The sequence below is a fragment of the Epinephelus fuscoguttatus genome, linkage group LG22, assembly GCF_011397635.1.
Source record: "Epinephelus fuscoguttatus linkage group LG22, E.fuscoguttatus.final_Chr_v1".
NCBI classification, from domain to species: domain Eukaryota; kingdom Metazoa; phylum Chordata; class Actinopteri; order Perciformes; family Serranidae; genus Epinephelus; species Epinephelus fuscoguttatus.
In genome coordinates, this window is record NC_064773.1 from 10,048,751 (window position 1) to 10,070,094 (window position 21,344).

At 41.9% G+C, this 21,344-nt stretch overlaps 1 protein-coding gene across 11 annotated transcripts in view; it reads right to left on the reverse strand.

The window, feature by feature from the left end:
* chrm2a (cholinergic receptor, muscarinic 2a) overlaps positions 1-11,477 on the reverse strand; it is a 127,153-nt gene extending 115,676 nt beyond the window's left edge. For 9 of the 11 annotated variants that reach the window (XR_007448423.1, XR_007448420.1, XR_007448427.1 and 6 more), the window contains exon 1: positions 2,691-2,960. The gene's annotated coding sequence lies outside the window, so the exon portion shown is untranslated. Of the gene's footprint in view, positions 1-1,250; positions 1,331-2,690; positions 2,961-11,406 lie in introns of those variants that run through there. The other 2 variants (XM_049566865.1, XM_049566866.1) reach the window with 2 other exon arrangements.
* Between the last annotated feature and the right edge of the window lie 9,867 nt (positions 11,478-21,344).

Sequence of the window (21,344 nt, forward strand, 5' to 3'; positions counted from 1 at the left end):
TCACTCCTGCTGCGCTTTGAGAGCTTCTGTGATTGTTTCCAGTGATTTATGAAACCTAAAGGTTTTCTGTGGGCCTGCACATTGTGTTCTCTATGGAAATGTAATGGGCTGTCAGAAATCTTTATCTACAGGTAAAGTAATAGCTCCTCTGTGAAGCCTTAGGTTCAAGTGTTGCAGCAGACGACACCCAGTCATGATCAAGTATCCACCACAGATTAACATTCCCACAAAAAGCACCAAATTATGTTTTTCCTCGAGTACAGCAGCTGTGATCAGTTCGATATCAGGTACATTTTGATACCAAATATGGATCTGGGGTTTTTTTTTCCCAGATGGATGAACAATATTCTGCACGCAAAAACTTGTTCCCCTGCAGGGCTATTTGAAAAACACCAGTGCGCGGCTGAAGTGATGGAAACTTTATAATGGATTCCAGACAGAAGCAAAATGCAAATCACCTCCTCTTTTTTTTGGCAAGGCACCAAATCAGATTCCCAATTGGAGATGTGCACGAATGTGCAAGAACAAATCCAGCATCGACCTACACGGTGCCACAATAACAGACACTAACGGCGACATCAGTGCTTTTTTTTGTTTACCTGCCATCTCTTCAAACAAAACCAATTACAGCCAGCCACTTAATCAAGGTCAAGCCACAGCACTCATTCATGCACTGCACAAGCAAATGCCAAATGAATATCAAATCTCTGCTCGGGTTGGAGCCACAGGTGAACTGTGTTTGCAGTATTATTTGGGACCCTGCTGTAAATACTCATTTAATAACCCCTGATAAAATATTACACTCAAAATAATAATCAGACCCACTGTACTCTGTGTTATAAAAAATAGTCCAGACATCCTCGGGAACAAGGAAGCTCATACAGAGCATACTTTGTCTTAGTGCCAGTGCAGAAATATCCGGAGAATCCTAATCTGATTTTCCTTCTCAGGGACAAAATTACTTTTCATTTTCAGTTTTCCCAGCTCTTCTTAAGCAGACTCTCATTCTTTTATTAATGTCACAGTGAAGTTAAATGATCCAAAACCAGAACTGCCTCCATCCATCCATCCATCCATCCATCACAAGTCGCCCCACTGCACTGAATTATCCAGCCAAATTAAAGCACAAGTAAACATCTACTCCCCTTTTTCCACTCACATGTACAGTAAATGTCATCCTGATTCTATAACACAACATGCAGCCTCAAAATGTGGAAACGGAAAAGTAGCTCAATAAATCACAGCTTTACCTTCTCAACACCGAGTCCAGCAGCTTCCAGCAGATTTACGGGCAACAAGCTGAGAGCATAATTTGGGAGATCCACTCTGCGCGTAAAACACCTCAGCTGTAACACAATCCGACACAAACCTGCGCCGTCTCAAGTCTGCTCTAGCGTTGCGCTTTTACGCAGGTAGCGGCTGCGACGCGAAATCACCTCTCAGCCTTAATTAGGTTTGTAAATCTTAACGCACGTAGAAAAGCATCACTCCGTGGGCGGTTTGACTGGTTCTTTAATTGACTTGAAAACGCAGGAATCATATGGCAGCAGCAGCTTCTTTGTGCATTTCGCTGTGGCGATCAAAGGCGCTGAAATCAAGAGTGGGTGATCGAATTGAGGAGACGAGAGAGGAATGTGCTCCTTGGCGGATACAGCCTCACACAGATCTGCATCTCTGCTGCGTGTGGACGATTAGACTCGAGTGTTTTTAGCCCAGATGGAAAATCAAAAGAGGAGAATTGTGGAGGAAGCAGCTGTTACATGACGGCAGGAATGAAACGACGCGAAGGACGCTTTTATCCAACGCGCATTAGAGTGCCACGAGCGCAAACATCACTGGTAAACCATTTGACGTTTCTTAAGTAATGATGAAAACACAGTTGGTAAAATCCCTTAAAGACAAAAGCTGCTGAGAAATCCCGATAAATTGGGGTTAACTGTGATTATTGCAGCGGAGATTTGAAGACAGCGCGCATAGGTGCGGGATGCTTGGATGTATTTGGTTGGAAAACAGAACGGATGACATTAAACGACACTACAGAATAATTCTGGGACTATTTTTAAGCTGCAGGTGCGCGCAAACTATATGACATAAGCCACACAGAAAGTTCTGTTCTGCTCTCTCTGTCCAAGATGCGCCATTTGGCACAGGCAGCTGTGGCTCAAGCGTAAAACATTTCGTCCTTGCGCTCATCGTGCAAAGCTTCCCCAGCAGGAGATATTGGCAGGCCTGTTTTCTGCGCCGATTACATGGCATCACATCTTCATAACAACAATCTGCATTTCTCTGTTGAGCTAAACCTTCCTGGAAATAAAGTTTGACCCACTGAGTGTCAGAAAACCCTCTCGGAATATTAGTGTAATGATCGAGCTTCGTGTTTTTACGCGCCGGAGGATGATGATTACAGGTGTCTGCGCGGCTGTGTGCGCGACCTGGCACAGTCCCGTGTCTGTGAGGTCTCAGGTTCGATCCCTGGCAACAACTAGTCCCTTCTGTCGGAGTGTCCTTGAGCAAGGCAGATTAATGAAGCCTGCTGTCCGCTCGCTCAGTCGCCGCAGGAACAGGCGCTCTGTCTCCTGCTCTTACAGGCAAATAAACCTGCTCGAGAATTATCGACTCTCATATTTTTCCCCGTTTTATGAGAGAAAACACTTCACAAGGGGGGATAGATTATCCAGGTATGGGCTTACCTGCTTTCATGCTGTCATGCTGGTGGCGTCTTTTGGTCCGCTTCATCGCACCGCGGCTGCATGTCTGAGGACATGCTTCTGGAGACAGGCGTTGGAGACGAAAAGCGCCTCGGCTGCACAGGAGAAAGTGGGAAGGTGGGGGAGAAGTGTGTGCGAGAGAGTGTGAGTGTGTGTGTGAGAGAGAAAGACACAGAGAGAGAGATGGAGAGAGGGAGGGAGAGAAAGAGCTATAAGAAGGAGGCAGGCATTTCTTTGACGATAATGACAGTCGTTATTTGCCTTTTAGATTCGGGGAAACCAGGCCGAGCGTGTCCAGCAGCAGCAGCAGCAACACGTGATTTAAAATATCAAAATCGCTCAGAGCCTTTAATTGTATTATTCGCCAATACACCAATTAAGCCTCGCGCCAGCGGGATCAGACATATGCCACCAATTTTCAAAGGGAATTTAGCCCATTAGGACTTGGTTCAAGGCACTTTCATATTTATTTAATGCGTTTGGAGGCTATTTAACTACGATTTCATTCATTTTATTTCACTTGTTGGCAGAAGTGCAAGATTTTTCATGCGTGTGTGTGTGTGTGTGTGTTCCCATTCAGAAAATAAGGGGCAGATTTACCGCAGCTTTACGCACACTTTCAGCACCGAGGAGAGCGCAAATTTGGAGAGGGGAGACAGCAAAATGTGCCAGTGCATGTTTGAAAATTTGACCTCTTTTAGATCACATATAATGGACATGCTGAGGGGACATTGCTCTCTGTAACTCCTGTCACCCAAAGCACGCCGCAAAAGTCTCCAAATTTAATTTCCATTCTCAAAATCCTATTTCCAGTCAAACAGAGGAGCAATCCGCCAGTGGGAGGGAGACAAATCAGCTTCTGAATATCTCGGAGCAAGACTGAATAAATCACTAAACAGTTCCACTTAATTAAATATATCTCTCGCAACTAATTCCGAATGGAAACAATTAAAAGTAGACAATAGAAGAGTTTTAAATTGATGTCCTGTGCCCTTCGTGCTGTCCATGAACTCAGTCCCCTGCAGGGAGCCTGTTGACTATCTGGCCATGAAGTCCTGCTCTTCGTCACGTTGTATACATTGTCCTCTCCCTCCTCCTCCTCTCTCTGCGTGTGCAGACAGCTGCTGCAGCCGAATGACTCGTTTTATCATAACTGACTGGCACTTATTGAGATTTAGCCGCTTAACACTTGTTTGAGAAAGGATAATTCCCGCCTGATTTATTACAACGTTGCATCTGAAAATAGGGCTGCTGGTATTAAAGGCTTAGTGTGAGTTGACATTATATTTACTTTTTAAAACCTGCCATACTGTAAGAGCCAAGATTGGTGGGGGGAATAAACCGAGGATGGGAATGTTTTACTGACATCTACTGGGGGAATAATCTCAGAAGACTGTGGCTGTCTGCCCACAGGAAGTGCAGTTTCACACACAATCAGCCCTCTGCCTTCAGGTCCGCTCACCACACTGACGGACAGGTAACTTTATTTTAATGAATATACTCCCACAAGGCAAAAAAAATCAGCCTCCTCCTCCCTCTCAGTGCTATCACTCCAGATTTCATCCCATCACTGTTAAAGAGTTTTCAATTTCGAGGAAAAATAAGACACCATTAGGCTCAGTTTGAATGGTGCCATCCTCAACCTTAGCTGTCAATTAAAACCTATCAAGTACCAGTGGTTTAGGAAACGCATACATACTGTACTTGAATTATTTAACAACGTGGTTCTTGTAGCAAGTGAGAGGTATAAATTGGTGCGGTGAGCTTGCATATGAAGCGGGAAGCTTCTGAAGAGGAAAACACAAACTAAAGAAGATGCAGGAGAGAGGCGGCTCTCGTGTGGTGACGGATGTCAGACACAGTTTTACATATTTTAACTTTAAAAGAATGTATTAGTGGCTCGTGTAAATGCTCCAGGTACGGCGAGATGTTATTAGCACTACAATCAAACTCGTCTGTTCTCATTACTCAGTCCCATCTGACGGCCAGAGACGACGCTGGGTGACAGTCAAAACACCCACCACATTGCTATAGTTATTCCTGCTCACAATACAAATGACTCACAGTGTCTGCACGCATCATATGAGTGTGTGTGTCACTGTAAGCGGGCCCCTAAATGGCCACGGGTGGATGCAGATGCACCTGTAACATGCTGATGAAGAGGAGAGCCTCAAAGGCCGGTTCGAGAGTGCCACAATTAGTTGTGGAAAAATCACAGTTTTTAATGGACTCACTGGTGCCAGAGTACGAGAGCAACGCGGTGAACAAAGAGTCTGGCTAATGCGCCTCCTGTAAATGGCAAATACATCAAAGTGCATATGTAAAATTGAGTGTTAATATATTTTTCTTTAATGGCAGCAGAGAGCTGTCAAGGCCATGGCGTGCTCCTGTTTCACCTCTCGGAGCTGTTACCTGTTGTGTGTTTAGTTCATGTCCTCATGTCAGGGTGAAAAAGCTTGTTTCATCTGTTGATGAGTTGTGTGAGTTAGTCCATTATGTCATACTGTATCCTGAGTTTCTGTATACATACCTGCTTTCTATACCCGTCTACATCTGGTATTTGGTCTTACTGACTATATTTACATTCACACAAGTGTTTCAGTATCATTCCAAAGATGATCCTTGTCTTGTAAACAGCATATTTCATTTGGATATTACGTATTCGGCCTTGTTCCCAGTGTAGCTTTTTCTGATCAAGACGCAGGATATGCCAGCCTGTTCTCATTCTGAACTCAATTTGTCAACAATTTCTGCATCAGATACTGATGCCAAAAGCCCTCTTTTGTGGTGGTATGATACACTGCCTGGCAGCATCAGTTTGTAATGCGACTGGATGGAACTTTTCACAGTGCTATGATACGCCCCCGGCCGGCTGAACAGCACCTGTCACATCAGTGCGATACGCAGACGGGCCTCCTCGTCTAATAACAAGACCGGACAGCACCTGTTGGGTGTGGTATTACATGTTGCTGTACAATGTCAGTTTGAAATGCTGCCAGTAACCACGTAATATCAGGACCTGGAAAGTCCCTATAGGGCGAGCAAGAGGGAGAGGAGGTGGATGGGTCAAACATATCCCGGACTTTCACCCATGAGCCCAGTGTTTGCTTCCTGTACAAATGTTAAGCCAAACCATGTTTTTTTTCTAAAGCTAACCACGTGCTTTTGTTGCACAAGGAATTAAATATAAATACGAGTTGTTTAATGGATGTTGTAAGTTTATTTTGAAAAACACTGGATGCACTTAACGAGCAGAAACTGCATGTCCTGTAAAAATAGACACGTATTTTAAGACACAATGCATCTGACAAGAGTAAATTGACACGCTCTCCTGAAACACCAACGTGTGTAATATGTAGACGTGAACAGCACTGACCAAGCAGCAACGTGCAACAAGTTGGGATCAGAATATTATTCAGGTTTTAGGAGCATTCTTTGAACATGTATACGGCACAGAATGTGCATCTTAACTGGGGTTTGGACCGCCGTTTATGACACACGTCGTGTTGCCTGTTTCTGTCAGCTTTGTGTGTTATACACAAACCAGCTAGCCAACAGTTTGCAAGGCAGGGGAACAGATGCATGCCCAAAAGCAAAGCCCACATTTTGGGTCCAACCATGGTTTTAAAGAAATTTGTGACATGACCACGACCTCTTAACACCGCATCACGTAGTAGTGACACAAATTGTGTTGGTGGACACACAAATTTCACCACCACACCACATGTGCAGAGGTCATGGTCATTTCATGTATTTCTGTGAGATCACGTCATCTGATCAGAAGTAGAAACACCTACTTTTAAAAATTATAAAAGACTGGATATCAACACGTTTTTGGATATCAACAGATAACGCAATGGAGACCTTTTCAAGAAGTTGGTTGAAGGAATGACAGAGGAAGCTGTGTTCGCATGGTTTAACATGTCCACTACCGGCGGGAAAAAACTTGGGAAAAATCCTATTTTGACGCTAAAAAAAAATCAAGATGGTGTAAATTGCTCCAGCTGTTCCAATTTTCCATATTCTGACGTGATAAACGACATGTTAGGGCACATTAAGTGGAGTATGCAGAGCTGCACGTAAACAGAAATATTAGCGGAATCTTCATTTTCATGTAAACAGCTAAGTAGGAATATTGTCTTTTCCAGAATAGGACAAAAAACAGAATATTTTGTGAAAGTAAACACAATGGTAGATCTTATCAAATGATCAGGACAAAGAAACAGGCAATTCAAAATGCTTAACATTAAAAATGCATTTGGAAATCTAAAAACAATGTATTTGTCTGTAGTGTCGCATATACAGGCACATTTGGATATTTTTCTGGAAAGACTGATTTACTTGAGGTAAGACTATAACTGGGTTGAGAGGAAATATTATCAAGACAACAAAACAGAATAATTTCAGCATTTTTTAAAATAAGTAATGGATGCAGAAAAGGATAAAAACATGTTTTTTTATAACTGTGATTGTGAAAGTTGTTTTCCTAACACTAACAGTTTTTTGTGTGTGTCTGCTTGATTATAAATTTAGTCCAATTTTTTCAATTTATTCTATGTTTTATCAATGACGTTACATTACATTTGGTGCGCTCACTGGTGTGTATGGCACCCATAGACAAACTGTGATGTCAGCAGTAACTAAGAAATCTTACATTAATGTTTTCTTAATTATTTTTGTTAGATGTTGATGCTTGCTCTCTGTTTAGCCTGCTCTACCTGAGCAAGTGGCAGGTTGTAATTAGGTGCAGCTGAAAACGTGAAATGCCATTTAGTGAAGCTGAGAGGAGGAAGGAGGCTGCAGCCTTGTTAGTTTTGTGTTCTCTGTGCTTCAGTTTAATTTAGTTCTTAAATTTCAGAAAACTTCTTGTTTAAAATGTCACTTCTTTCGCACCTACTCCTGCTTGTTGACTTTCTTCTTCGACATCCCTTTGAAAGTTTTATAGCTTTTTGGTTGACGATGAAAGGCCAGCTTTTTATTCTACCATGATAAACATAATGAGTTTAACACCATTGCTAAGAAGCTGAAATTTAATCAATTAATTTATTATATTAAGAAGTATTATCAAGTATATGTCAAGGATTACCCTCTAATTTGGGAACCAGTTCTCACACTTCATCTGTGGGATTAAAAAAACACAAAGAAAAAACAGCAACACGCACATTTTGTGAGTTTGCATCTCCTGGTGCAAATTTGGGTCTATCCACATCTTTGCATTGATTTTGTATTTAATCTCACTGCACTAAACAGACTGAAGAAAAAATGCTATTACAGAGAGAGCAAAAGAAAAGCAAAAAATTAAGGACAAAGATAGGAAGACGCCTAGGTATCTGTATACTAGAGACAATGAAGTGTATGCAAAGTCAAAGAAAGGGTTTTAAATCCAAATTAAGATTTGGGCTGTTGGGGACAAGGGTATTTAAAGAATAGATCCCCAAATCCTCTCTTTTTCACAAAAAATCTAACAAACTCTCGGACTTTCTTTGACTTTGCATAGAGTTCATCGTCTTTCAGTGCATAGACATGTAGGCGTCACCCCTCTGACTCAGTATTAGTGATTATTCAGTTCCCCATTGTAAAGAGCTTTTTGATGTCAAGGTAGAGCAGTGAAAATATTCTGAGTATAGCGTACACTTAGACTGATACTGGTTGCTAAAATATGTTTTGCTGCTGCCCCCCGTCCACAGCAGGACATTAATTAGCTCTGCTGGTGGTACTCCCACCTGCCTTTCCAAACCAGAGGCGTGACTGATTACAGAACCTCAAACAACCCCACTTTAAAAAATTCAAACTATCACTTTAAGTCCATTCATTGATTCAGCTTGTGTCAGTGGCCATGTGGTGTTTCTCTTTTTACCTTTAGTTAGCGGATTACCTAGATATGATTCCTCCTCAACAAGTTGTTAAAATCCTGATTAACATTTGTTAATCACTGTTTTCTTTAGCTGCTTCAAGTGCTGTGTCGTGGGGACCTGCATTTACAGAGTGCTTATTGATCACTGGGCTGTCAGTCAATGGAAACAGCTGTCAAGAGACTTAATGTTGAAAAGAATCTGAAGTGCCACTGTCTTCAACAGGGGGAGGAAATAATCCTCTTGGTGTGTGTGAGCAACTCTGCATCATGGATTTCTTTTGTGAAGTTGTAAAGAGGCTCGAGCAGATGTAGAATGGATCATCCTTTGATCATTTGTTGAGGAACAAAGAAAGTGCGGATGGTCCTTGAACATTTGAGAAATTCAATGTTGGGATTTTGCATCGGAATATAAGGTCAAAATTTGAAATATGTCAACCCAATCACCAGAATAAATAGCGGCGCACTTTTCTGCAAACCATGGATTTGATACATTTGCACGTTAATATTTAGCAGCTACGTTACAAACTTTGTTTAAACAATGCTCTGCCTAACATTGGTTCCAAAATGGGCCCAAAAAACATTTGGTTATGGTCATGCTTTGGCTTAAAATACCTCAGTTTCTCTCACTAAAATGCAACAACTTTTCAGGCCACTATTCCGGCAGGAAACACAGCAAGGTCTTGGTAAAAGAAACCAATATTTGAAGCACTATCCTCAATAACTTGATACAAAACAACTGCTTTTCATGCCCAAAAAACAGCTAGAAAACCAGCAACAGGTTGCTAGAAAACATCCATGTCTGGAGCCTACAAAGCCACAAACTTACAACCTCCTCTCACTTTCACATATAAAATTAGTTTTCTGAATAATGGAGTTTCAACTGGGTTTGGCATTTCCACATGATCCTGGGCAAGGCACCAGACTATCCTTCTCCTGTCTACCATCATTGCCTTGACATCTGACCTCAAACAACAGGTTGTGTAACATGTAACGCTTCATTATTCTATCATTAACATACATAAAACATGAGTCCATGACCTTAAAATCTAGGCTGTGTCATGGTATCAGGTAGGCCTGGAGTCAGACCAGTTTGTCTTAATCAGGTTTGGCAAGTCACTGACAAGCTGGGCCCACAATCCTCTCAGGACCACCAGAACAAAAGACAGGAGGAGAGGAAAAAGCAGGCAGCAGAAGAAATACAATATGCACAAATCAATAGAGGATGGGGAAGGCGATTTTACCTGGAATCCAGGAAACGGGCCAAACTACTGTCAAAACAGTTTGATATGCATGATAATTAATCACTCTCATCAAACAGCATGGAAAGACAATGTCTCCATTTTTTTTGGTATCGTGAGCGTTTTCAGAAATCAGATGCTGCTGCGCCTCAGTCTTTTCCACCTGTATGCTAATGCCTCTTGTACTCCTGTTTACAGTTTGTCACAATAACGAGTACAGGGACTGTTCTGTATGCATCAGCGTTTTCAAGTATGTTTCACTAGAGTCTGGTGACCTGCCTGCTGCTCTCTATGTTTTGCTGAGCTATTAGTCTTTGCATTTGGCAGTGCCATTAGCATGGCAAATCCACCGCTTCAGCATTATCCAACCCACTGATGGAAAAAAAAACTCTGGGTGGTAATTCTCTCTAAGTCTCTTTTCTGAGATTTTCCTGAATTAAATAATAATGAAAGGAGTCACTTGGGCCAACCAAGAATTAGCATCTAACTCTGCAGCAGTGTTGCCAACTCTTTTCCAATGAAGGTAGCTAGCACTAGCTCTAAAAGCGGTTTAAAGTTGACATCATTTTAGTATATTGGTGACATCACTGTGCTTGATTTGGGAAAATGGAAGCCTTTTACCACTCAGCAGATAAATCCTGAACCAGATATTTGAATGTAACAAGTGCTTTCTCGTACTTCCAATCCAGACAGCAGACCCAACATCAGGGGAGGTCAAGGAGTAGAGATGACCCTGGCCCAAGGCCACCGGAGGGCCCATGAAACACTGCTCTGCAGCTCCTGTTAGCTCCACAGAGCTTTTTTAGCCACTTTTAGCTTTTTGTGGTTTGTTTTCTTGTCCACAAAGTCCATTTACAACCACAACAGTCAGCTATTAATCTAAAAAGATCTTATAAACTCAAAGTATGCTACCTACCCAGCACCAAATGACAAAGCTAGCATCTAGCTTGTGAAGGAAGTCAAAAATGTAGTGGTTTAGTTAGTTAGCTAAAGAGCTAGATATTTTCCCCAGGTTGTTGGAGAAAGTCAGTCAAACATGTAGCAGCTTAGCTAGTTAGCTGAAGAGCTAGATATTTTCCCTAAGTTGTTTAAGAATTTAAGTCAAACATGTAGCAGCTTAGCTAGTTAGCTGAAGAGCTAGATATTTTCCCTAAGTTGTTTAAGAATTTAAGTCAAACATGTAGCAGCTTAGCTAGTTAGCTGAAGAGCTAGATATTTTCCCTAAGTTGTTTAAGAATTTAAGTCAAACATGTAGCAGCTTAGCTAGTTAGCTAAAGAGCTAGATACTTCCCCCAGGTTGTTGGAGATAGACAGTCAGACAAGTAGCAGCCTAGCTAGTTAGCTAAAGAGCCAGATATTTTCCCCAGGTTGTTGGAGATAAAAACAGACCTGAAAGAAGGTACATAGTTTACTAATGTTCATCAGGTGAAGGAAAACAGGACTCCTAATGAATGTTAATGTTGTTCCATGCCTGTTGGATGTTTCAGGTGGCAATTGTTTGGTAACAGGTTAGCCACAAGCATTTGTAGCTTGTAGCTGCATACTGTGGCAGGACACTGGAAACCACAGAAATTACCAAAGGTGTCTACATATTTGGACAGTTTACCTTTTATCTGAAGTTTGGTGGAAATGTTATCTGAGGTCCACTTTTTCTTCTGGTTGTCTGTTTAAGTTGGAAGCACCGTAACTCCAGGTATTCAGACACCAACATTATCAGCTCCTCTTATGCACATTCACATGGGATACAACAGATTCATACGTCTATTTCTGTGTTTGAAACCGCTTTCCCTTCTGCCAGCAGATATTTTGAGATGTCAGAGTAGGAGAAGCACAGGTGTATTTAATCACATTCAATTTAGCTGCATTCCACTTAGGGAAGGTTCTGGTATTGTGCATGCTGGCTCACTGGAATATCTCACTGGGACACTTTATGGAACTGAGCCCTCGTTAAGGCTATCAGTTTCACCTGTGCTTTTCCTCCTAGTTTGATAGGTTCTTATGTCTGCTGTTAAAAGGGTTCATTGGTAAAAGAATATATGAATGCAGCTTTAAGTGCTTGAGTTTCACCTTTTATGCTGTGTTTAGGTAAGCGGCAACGTCCAAGGCTGAAAAATGAAGCCAGTAAGGAAGTACCAAAAACTGCAGTTCATCGAACATCTTATTGAGGCTTGATCCAAAATGAATAGCCAAAGACTTCAGTGTTTCCAGACTGGTACAAAAACAATTTTTGTCTTTTCTGCTAATTTCAACATTCATGACAACTTTATAGGGGTTGATTTTTTCAGAACTTACCCATTTACATTTTAACAAGGTCCAAAGTCATACATACCTGTAAAGCTTTATTTAAAAGCCTAGTCCCAGTTAAACACCCAGTCCCTTTAAATAGCCTGGTGTGGCGACACATTTTGACAAATAAACGCCGGTCTCAATTAGATGCCTGCTCTGGTTGTCAAGCAGTTAATTTTTTTCAATAGAAGTTCTTCAAATGTATAAAACCGGGGTGTTAGTTACCTCAAATTATGTGTCCATTCCTCGAATGCCGTGTAACTTATTCATATTCCTTTAGTCCGTAAGGGTCTTCTGTTCAAAAGAGTCAAAAGGATTTTTCGTAAACATGAAGCCAAGTTGTGAGTACTGTTGTAATAGGATAAAGTGGTGCTGTGTCGGTATGCCAGGTGCCATTATCTTCTAGTGTTGTAACTCTGTCAGAGCTAGATCAAATAAATGATTCATAATTGATATATTATCTCCTAGCCAAAAGTTGTATGTGGGCTCATGTGGGTAGTAAATGGGCTGAAAATTAGGCCCTATATGGCATTGTACATGTGTTTCATATTGGCCCCATGCAAATTGATCACATGGGTGTGTTTGCCCAAGTGGGCCCCACATGGGTCATGCTGGAGCTACCTGAGTACAAAGTGGGTATAGGTCCAAAATGGGGATCTTATTTTGGGGAAACCCATCCATATGGGCAAATGACATGGGGCCATTATGGAACTTGTGGACAATCCCATATAGGGCCCATTTGTCAGCCCATTTACTATTCACATGGTCTCCACATATAAATATTGGCAGGGCTGAAGCCTAATTTTTATAAAAGTAATTTTCATACCGGTTTAAAAAAGATTTGATTATATTTCCGGATCTTTGCTGAGCAACAATTTTGTGTGAAAGGAATTACAGGCCTGTCCCAAATATAGGCTTGTTGATTTCTGTTACTTTAGCAAATAATAGCCCGGGCTATTAATTTAAGTTTTAAGGGTGGCACTGCTTGATTGACAGGCCCCACCTTGCTCCTTCACAGCTCCAGCCTCTTGTCCAATATGGTCACCTCTGGCTCCAGAAAGCCAAGATGGCTTTGGCTGAAATGCCGAACTCAAGGCTTCAAAACGGCAGTCCACACAGCAATGGGTGCCGTCATGGTAGCCAAGTCCATTATTTTAAACAGTCCATGTGTTTGAGCCACATTGTTTTTGTTTATCTTTGTATTTATGTATTTGTTTACGGTTTATCTTAGATTCGTACCTATGCACCCAACTGTCACTTGAACGAGGCCATATGCCATTTGAAAGTGGACACAATTTCCAGTGGACTTTTCTCAACAGTTCCTTGTAGCAACATGTGAAAGCTTAAGTTTTCTAAATCCATAAGGTTCTGAACCTATTTATGGTCATCGAAGTGGATATTAATCTTCAAATATTGATTGAGCTGTCACATATTTTAAGGTGGATTTACGCTCCAAGCTCCCATTTTCTCTCCATATAAAGAGGGGATTTAAGGGAGCAAAGAGGCTTATCTACCATGCCTGGGGTTAATTGCCCTCAATCCAGGATCTCCTTTTGAATGTTTCCACGTCTCCAAATTAGTTCATTAGCAATTCTTTGCAATTCTTTTATAGTGTCTTAATTGAGGGTAATTAAGTGAAGTGATGGCATTAGTGGGTTGGTGGACAAAGCATCAAAACCTCTGCTAGGGGTGTAGCATACATGAATATGTCATTAATGGTGACACTCAAGAATAAACCCCACATCCTCTTATTGTGCTGGAGCTTTAGATGAGCGATGTGTTCATTTGCCTGAAACGTTTTTTGTTATTTAGATAAGTGGGATAATTGGAATAGGGATGATTGCTGTATCAGAGTGCAGATGTGCAATAGAGCTTTGTCAAGCAGACCAGCAGGGTTTGGACCTCTGTGTCACGCTTCAGGAACCCAGACCTTTCTCGTGATCTCGCTCAGATCACGGAGCAGTTGTACCATCTGCAATGAAAAGTACAAGTAGAATTACAAAACCGAAAGGATGCACTGACACTGGTATGTACTTATTTTAGTATCAAGAGTTAAAAGGTCAGTTCACTCAAACTTTCTCACCAACCTCCATGGTATTAAGCGATAAAGATGGTTTTGCTGTTACACATGAACTACTCATTGTCTTCATACTACGTTTCTTAAAATCTACAGGGTTCTGCCAGTCAGGAGCTAAAGACACACCGTGAGGAAGGCAGAGCCTGAAACTTCCATGTGTGTATTGGACTGTTGCTAAAAAGATGATAGAATGTCAGATGATACAAGAACATTTGTGAGTTCTTGCCCCATGGAGCATATGTGAGTTCAATGGTTTCAGTTTCACTTTCAGTCCGGGTTCTGAGATATCCACCTGGGACCTTCCTTCACTTTCTTCAATTAAATAAAGTTCCAATGAAAACTGCCAACAGGCAAACTGAGTCTAGAAAGAGACATTGCTGATTCTTTTTAGGTGTCATTTTTAATGCCGTGAGCACCCCAAATATCCTTCCAAGAAAAATAAGTCACTTCTTGGTTAACTGCAGCTGTGATCAGTTTTTAACCTTGAAGTGGAACCGCTTTGAAAGGCACCAACAAATTGTTTTGACCTGCTGCAAGGGGGGACAAATGACAGAATCATTCCAGCAAGCGCTCCAAAATGACACGTTTACGTTCACATGACGAAGACCTCTAGCAGCCATAGAAATTCTGACGGGAGGAAAGGTTCAAGACAGGTTATTACGGAGGGAAAAAGGCTTGTTCCTTTCTTGTTTATCACCAATTGTCAACATTGTACTCGCCAACCTTGAGACCTCAGAAAATAGGGGGAATTTTGAAACCTAAGCAGGAGGGTCTGGGGGTTTTTTCACATTAAAAAGTGAGTTTAAAAAACTTTTTCAAAAACTGAAAATAACAATATAAGTACACTGTAACAACATTTTTACGTAAAATAGACTTAATGTGGTTTAGTTTTTGGTTCATGCCCCTGGTACTACAGCAAAGTACCAGCAGGAGGGAGGAAGGGAGGCCAGGCTGTAGGTTTGGCCCATGTCAGAGACCCACAGTGGGGCCTCCTGGATACTTCAGCAAGTAGAAATGGAGGCTCATGGTCTTTCAAAGACAGCTCGGTACCCTGCCGCAATGGAGGAAGGCAAACAACCCCCAAGGCACCTCTCAAACCTCCTCTAGAGCATCCTGTCGGACATGACACACATAACGTGGTCAGCATGGAGATGAGGTGTCCACCAGCAGCTGTGTCTAACCCATGCATGGCCGGAGGGTTGGAGTAATAGGAAGACAGGGGGAAGCACTAGACAACTAGAGTTGTATGGCCACTGAACAGTGCCAGAAACAAGTTATTATAACAAAAACTGAAAAAAGGCTTTGAAACTTTGTCACAGATTGGGAGAAACACAGGAGAACTTTGGCCCCAGGAGGAAACCAGATGGGCAATGATACCAGAAGTCTCCCAGGAAAAACGAGGGTTGGCAAGTATGATCAGCATTGGTTTCTTTTTACTAAAGCCAAACTGTGATCTTTCCCTAAAACTTACCAAAGAGGCATACTGCTGTAGAGCTCCATGCAAAGACAGATTACCACCACCGCAAAGGCCAAGTCATGGTTTCTGCATCCACAAAGGTCTGCAAGGGGTCCGCTTCAGTCCCCTATACTGGGCCTATTTAATTGCCGGCCTGTGGGCCACATCTGGCCCAGAAACAACCTCTGAGTGGCCCGACTAGGGATGAGTATCAAGACCCTGGGCTAAATGGCCCTGGGCAAAATTAACCAAGCCCATAGTATAAATAACCTCATATGTTATCTGCTCTTTTATCAGTACTTGTTAAAGTTTTGGTTTCATGTATTTTCATGCTGCAGATTGTCTTCTGCTCTCTGCATGTCAGGGCTGACCTCCTCCTTAAGTCAGACAGCAGTGGAGAGGCCGCGGTGCAGAGGTGTATAACTTCAAGATTACTACTTAGATTGCAGCTATGCTTGTTACTGTAAATAAGTGCAATAAAATCTCTGGGTGTGCACCAAAACAACCGGACCGAGACCTTCTTGAAAAGGTGGTCTCGGTCCGGTTACAAACAAACTTTGGTTCGTGGTGATCGATCTGAAAAGAAAAAATTACTAACAAATGTGAGCATTGATGATCAAACCTTTGAGCTCATAAATCTGCATCATAAGAGTGCATGTGGTCAGTCATCCTTTAGCTGGACATTGTCCAACCCTCACCTTGTTATTACAATATAGAACAGAGGAGAAAACATGTCTTGTCTTAGCTTCACAGGCTGTTGCTTTGGCTTTGCTCCGGGTCTGTGCTGTTGAAGATACTCGACTCCTTTTCTAAAGGATGCTTCCACCTGTGACTGCGTTGAAGGGAATTTAAGAGGACACTGCTTTTGTGATTGTGCAGAGGTTATTGTAGCCTGTAAATACCTCGTCGACAGCCAAAGCTCCGCGCTGCAGTGACTCACCGAGACAGTTGTTTTGATATAAAAATGCACCGTAAGAGGCAATTTGGCCTTTTGCTACTCGGAGCTGAGAGACAAATACTCAGATTACATGTTTAAAATCTGTCCGATTCTGACAGGTGCTGTGCCTGTAATGGAAAGTCTGCCTTTGCAAGCAGACAGGGGATATTTAAAAGTTAAATCTGTGTGTTTCTTCTCTGAGTTTTATTCTTCCCCTGTCCCCGTCTGTCTTTAACTTTTAAATTGTCTCCTGCTTAGATAAGGCTGTGCTATTTCATACGGAGACAACTGGAAATTACAACAAGCATTGTTCACAGAAAAAGCAAGGCCCACTAGGAGCTATGTGTGTGTGTGTGTGTGTGTGTGTGTGTGTGTGTGTGTGTGTGTGTGTGATGGTGACAAGAACATCGTCTAATTATCAGTTAGAGATGATTAGAGCAAAAGCAAATGCTCGGTGACAATGCTGTAAAGCCATCAGAATAGAAAATTGCTCCGAAACTTTATGCACAAAGTTTGTGTCCATGCAGCAGCTGGAGCCGCTCTGGAAAACTTTCTATCACTGAATTATTAACTGAATAGACATCTCATAGGAACTTTTCTAAAAAAGAAAAAATCTGTCTGAGCAGTTGGGCATAAACACTTGTATTTGCTCCTGGTGTGTCATTAAGTTACAATGCTCAAATTCAGAGTGATTTCATGGGAAATGACAGACAGATAGTGTGAGTCATAAAAATGCAAATGCTTTTTTTATGGGTTTTTTTTTTTCTTCACTTGCTTCCATACACTGTAGTCTCATATTGTGCCGACAACAACAAGCTGGAAATTGGAACCGTGCAGTGTGTCGTCAAATGGCCACTGTGTATAGCCGCGCTCACAGAACGAAATTTCACTTGGCAAGTTTTCTCATTCTTGTAATCAAATCTGACCCGCGATGAGCTCCATCAGCTGAGGTAAGCACACACACAATGAAGTGGAGAGCGAGGGAGGTTCGAGGTGGATGAGGAGGTGGTCTACTTTAGTGGTGCAAATTACAGAGGACTGTGGTGCTAGATCAAAGATTCTCAGCCAAGCGTGGCTCCCTTTGTCTCTAAATAATAAGAAATTGAAATTGATTACGTCGAGTGGTGCAAGACAGCGCAAAGGAAATTGGAAAGTATTACTGTGGAAAAAAGGAGGGATATACTTAGTGAACGCTGATTTCAGGCACATAGTATGAACCCTGGGGTGATGGTAGAGCCATGATGATCTGTCTTTGGAGGAAGCATCCACCGGCAAAACCGCAGACATTACACCCATCCTGAAAATATGTAGGATTTATTTATTTATTTAAGGGGACCTATTTTGCTCATTTTTAGGTTCATATATTACAGGGTCACAAATGTGCTTTTAATTTACCTTGTGTGCTTTTTTTACTGTTGAACTGTCATGACCCTGAAAGACACAGCCACACCCCGAGGCATATGACCTAATTACCGGACGGACTTTAACTGAGGCAGGGCGAAGCAGGAAGACAGCACGCAGGATGCAGCAGACGCCAAACCAAGCAGCTGAGAGAGCCACCAGCCATATCCACGAGAAGTGCAGCAAGGAGACGTGCAGCCGACAGTTTCCCCCAACGCCAATCTACTCAGACCTGGGTTGGCAGCAGGACATCCGTCACCCAGGAAGACCATCCAACGGTTGGAGCGCTTTGGAGTCGGCGTGGAAGTCGTTTAAGGCTGGAGTTGGCGTGATGCTGAAAGGGAGGACGTCGACACAGAAGGAGTTGTTGAATGGGACTGAACTTCTTGTTGGGCTCCAGGACTGCTGAACAGCTGCTGTACTTTATTGTTTTTATTTGTGGGCCAATTTTGTGGTGAAGATTCTCAGTCATCCAGGTCATGGTAATCGTAAGTGCTATATCATAGGCAGCTGGACTTGCTTGCTTTTCTGGTGGACGTTTCACCTCTCATCCAAGAAGCTTCTTCACTTTGACATGACTGGTACGAAGTTGCAGGATATAAACCCTGTGTGGGTGGGAACCCTAGCAGGGTTGTGGGAGTCACGTGAGCTCTCAGTTTCAGAAATGTCTTCAAGAAACGCAAGCAAGTCCAGTTGCCTACGATATAGCACTTACGATTACCATGACCTGGATGACTGAGAATTTTCACCAACAAGTTGCCATTCAATTTGGGAGGAATACCCTTCGACTGGTACAGGAATTTGAATGACTCACATGGTGGCCAGGTGGGTCAGCGATTCACATTGTGACCTTAACGACTCTGAAACTGAGAGCTCACATGTGACCCCTACGACTCTGCAAGGGTTCCCACCCACACAGGGTTTATAGCCTGCAACTTCGTACCAGTCATTTAGAAGTGAAGAAGCTTCTTGGATGAGAGGCGAAACGTCTTCAAGAAACGCAAGCAAGTTCAGTTGCTTACGATATAGCACTTACGGTTTATTGTTTTTAGCAATTTATTAATAGTGACAATTTTAATGAATTTCCTTTAAATTGACTTTTATTCTCTTGCTTGGTTTTTAACTCTGCTCCCATGAACCTGTGAGCCCTTTGTTCAGGGTCCTGGGCTCTGTAAATTCCTAGGTGGCGTTGTTGGCTTTTACTCCTGTGTAAATGTCTAAATTAATTTTGAAGTATGCAATGAATGGATTTTTTTCTGTACTTGTAAGACATGTTGTCTTTGATGGATATATATTTTTGGAAGCATGTACATGTATTTGATAGCATGATGGAATTATGTTGTGTATTCGTTTGATGGGTACGTTTTGTATTTGCAAAACCAAATACATTATTTTGTTTATAATGCTTTATATTTGTGAGCCACATTCTGTTTGTTTGTTTAGTTTTGGCAGGATTTTAGTTACACACACACATACATATATATATATATATATATAGATAGATAGATAGATAGATAGATATCTCTATCTATCTAACAAACCCCTCCACCCAGATGTGGGTATGTACTATTGACACCTCCACATAAACTTCTTTACCTTTGCACCTTCAGTTCAGGGAAAAGTGCTGACTATATTTAACTATTTTCTGACATTTAAGAGACTGACTAATTAACCAGTCCATTGAAATAATAATCCCCAGAATAATCAATACTAAAAATAATTAGCTGCAGCCAATATTGACTGATATTGACAATGTGTTGAAGTGAAATATCTCCATATCATTAACTAATGTAACAGTGGCTATAGGTGGTGGTTGGAAAAAAAACCCATTGCTGTCATCTGTGCATTCATTCCAGTCCTCATTACTGTATGTGTTGCTCCCAATGCAGAGAACACAGGTGATTTTATGTCCACGGTCCAGCTCAGCAATATGGACTGTGGCAGTGGAACTGAAAAATGGTTGCAGAGAAGTGCTGTTGCCTGGCGTTGAGCTTAAATCACTTGCTGTGATGAGTGTAATAAGAAACCACCAGAGGAAGAATGAGAGATGGGAGCACCTTTTATTTTATACTAATTACACTGTAAATTTGAGTGATAACATTAAGTATCGCCATCCGAATCTTAAGGGAAATTATGTGGCGCAATTAATTAGGAAACAGGGAGATGGTCAAGCTCTGTGTTTTATATTTATGGGTTGATATTAATTTTATTGGATTTGGTTATTACTACCAGGAGGGTTTAATAGTGGAGGGGGTCAGCAGCCTTGTCTTCTCAGCTGGATGTGGGTTTACACATTTGCATTGGTAACAAGGGGAGGTTGATAAATGTACCACCTATTGCAACAGTAAATATATATCCATTACAGCCAGACACAGCATTAAAGCAGCTAAAATAATACAGTGAGTACTGATCTTTATTTTTTCCAAACGTGAGGGGATTTTAAATTCTCTCCACTGAGAGATTTACTCACGCGGATGACTTCTGATTTCTCATTAATCCACAGAGAGTGGATCCTATTTATTATGCCTATGAATAAGTTTGCTGAGGATGTGTGGGGAAAGAAAAAAAAAAAAAAGAAGAAAGTTGTGGCCATGATTACAATCTCCCCGAGACGTGGAAGGTGCACTGTAGGAGTCCATCGATGCTCTTTCACAGCTCATCAGAGGTCCCTGGAAAAGGAAAAGAGGAGAGGCAGCAGTGTGGAGTGCTGACTGGCAAACAGCCAAAACACCGACTGTGGCTAAGAAAAAAAATCTCCTTTTATTTTTGGCAGACATGAGGGATGAAGCAGTTGGATGATACCAGCAATGACTGGAAGCTGGAAAAAATGTGCCATAGTGATGATGAGAATATGTAAATTCATACGTGGGTATGATGGACACAAATGCTTTCCCACTTGTAAGTGGACAGTTAGGAGTTTAACTTTATTCTACAGATTTTTTTAAGGGTATTTTAGTATCATTAATTGACCCTTCTCTAAGCCCCACCCCTTTGTGATGGTCCGACAAGGTGTCAGAGGAAGCATGGAGTCCACACTGAAATTAACTGCACTCCCTGAAGAAAGATTACATGTTTGGAAAAATGAAACCGTGATTCCAGAGAGAAGCAGACAGAGGGGTCTACAGTCTGTGTTTGAAGGACATATCCAGGATGTCAAACTGACTCAGCAGCAACAACAGGTTAAAAAGACAAAGATAGTTAGAAGCGAAAGCCGAACTATAGGCTACAGATCACAGTGTAAAAGTGAACCACCACATCACGGCTGATCGCCACACAAGACAATGAATATAGAGGGAAACTTTGCTGATATTGAACCAGCTGTGTGGCATCGCAGTGTGTGCAGATGAACGGTGTTTTAATTTGCCCCCATGCCGCTGCCAGCACCTG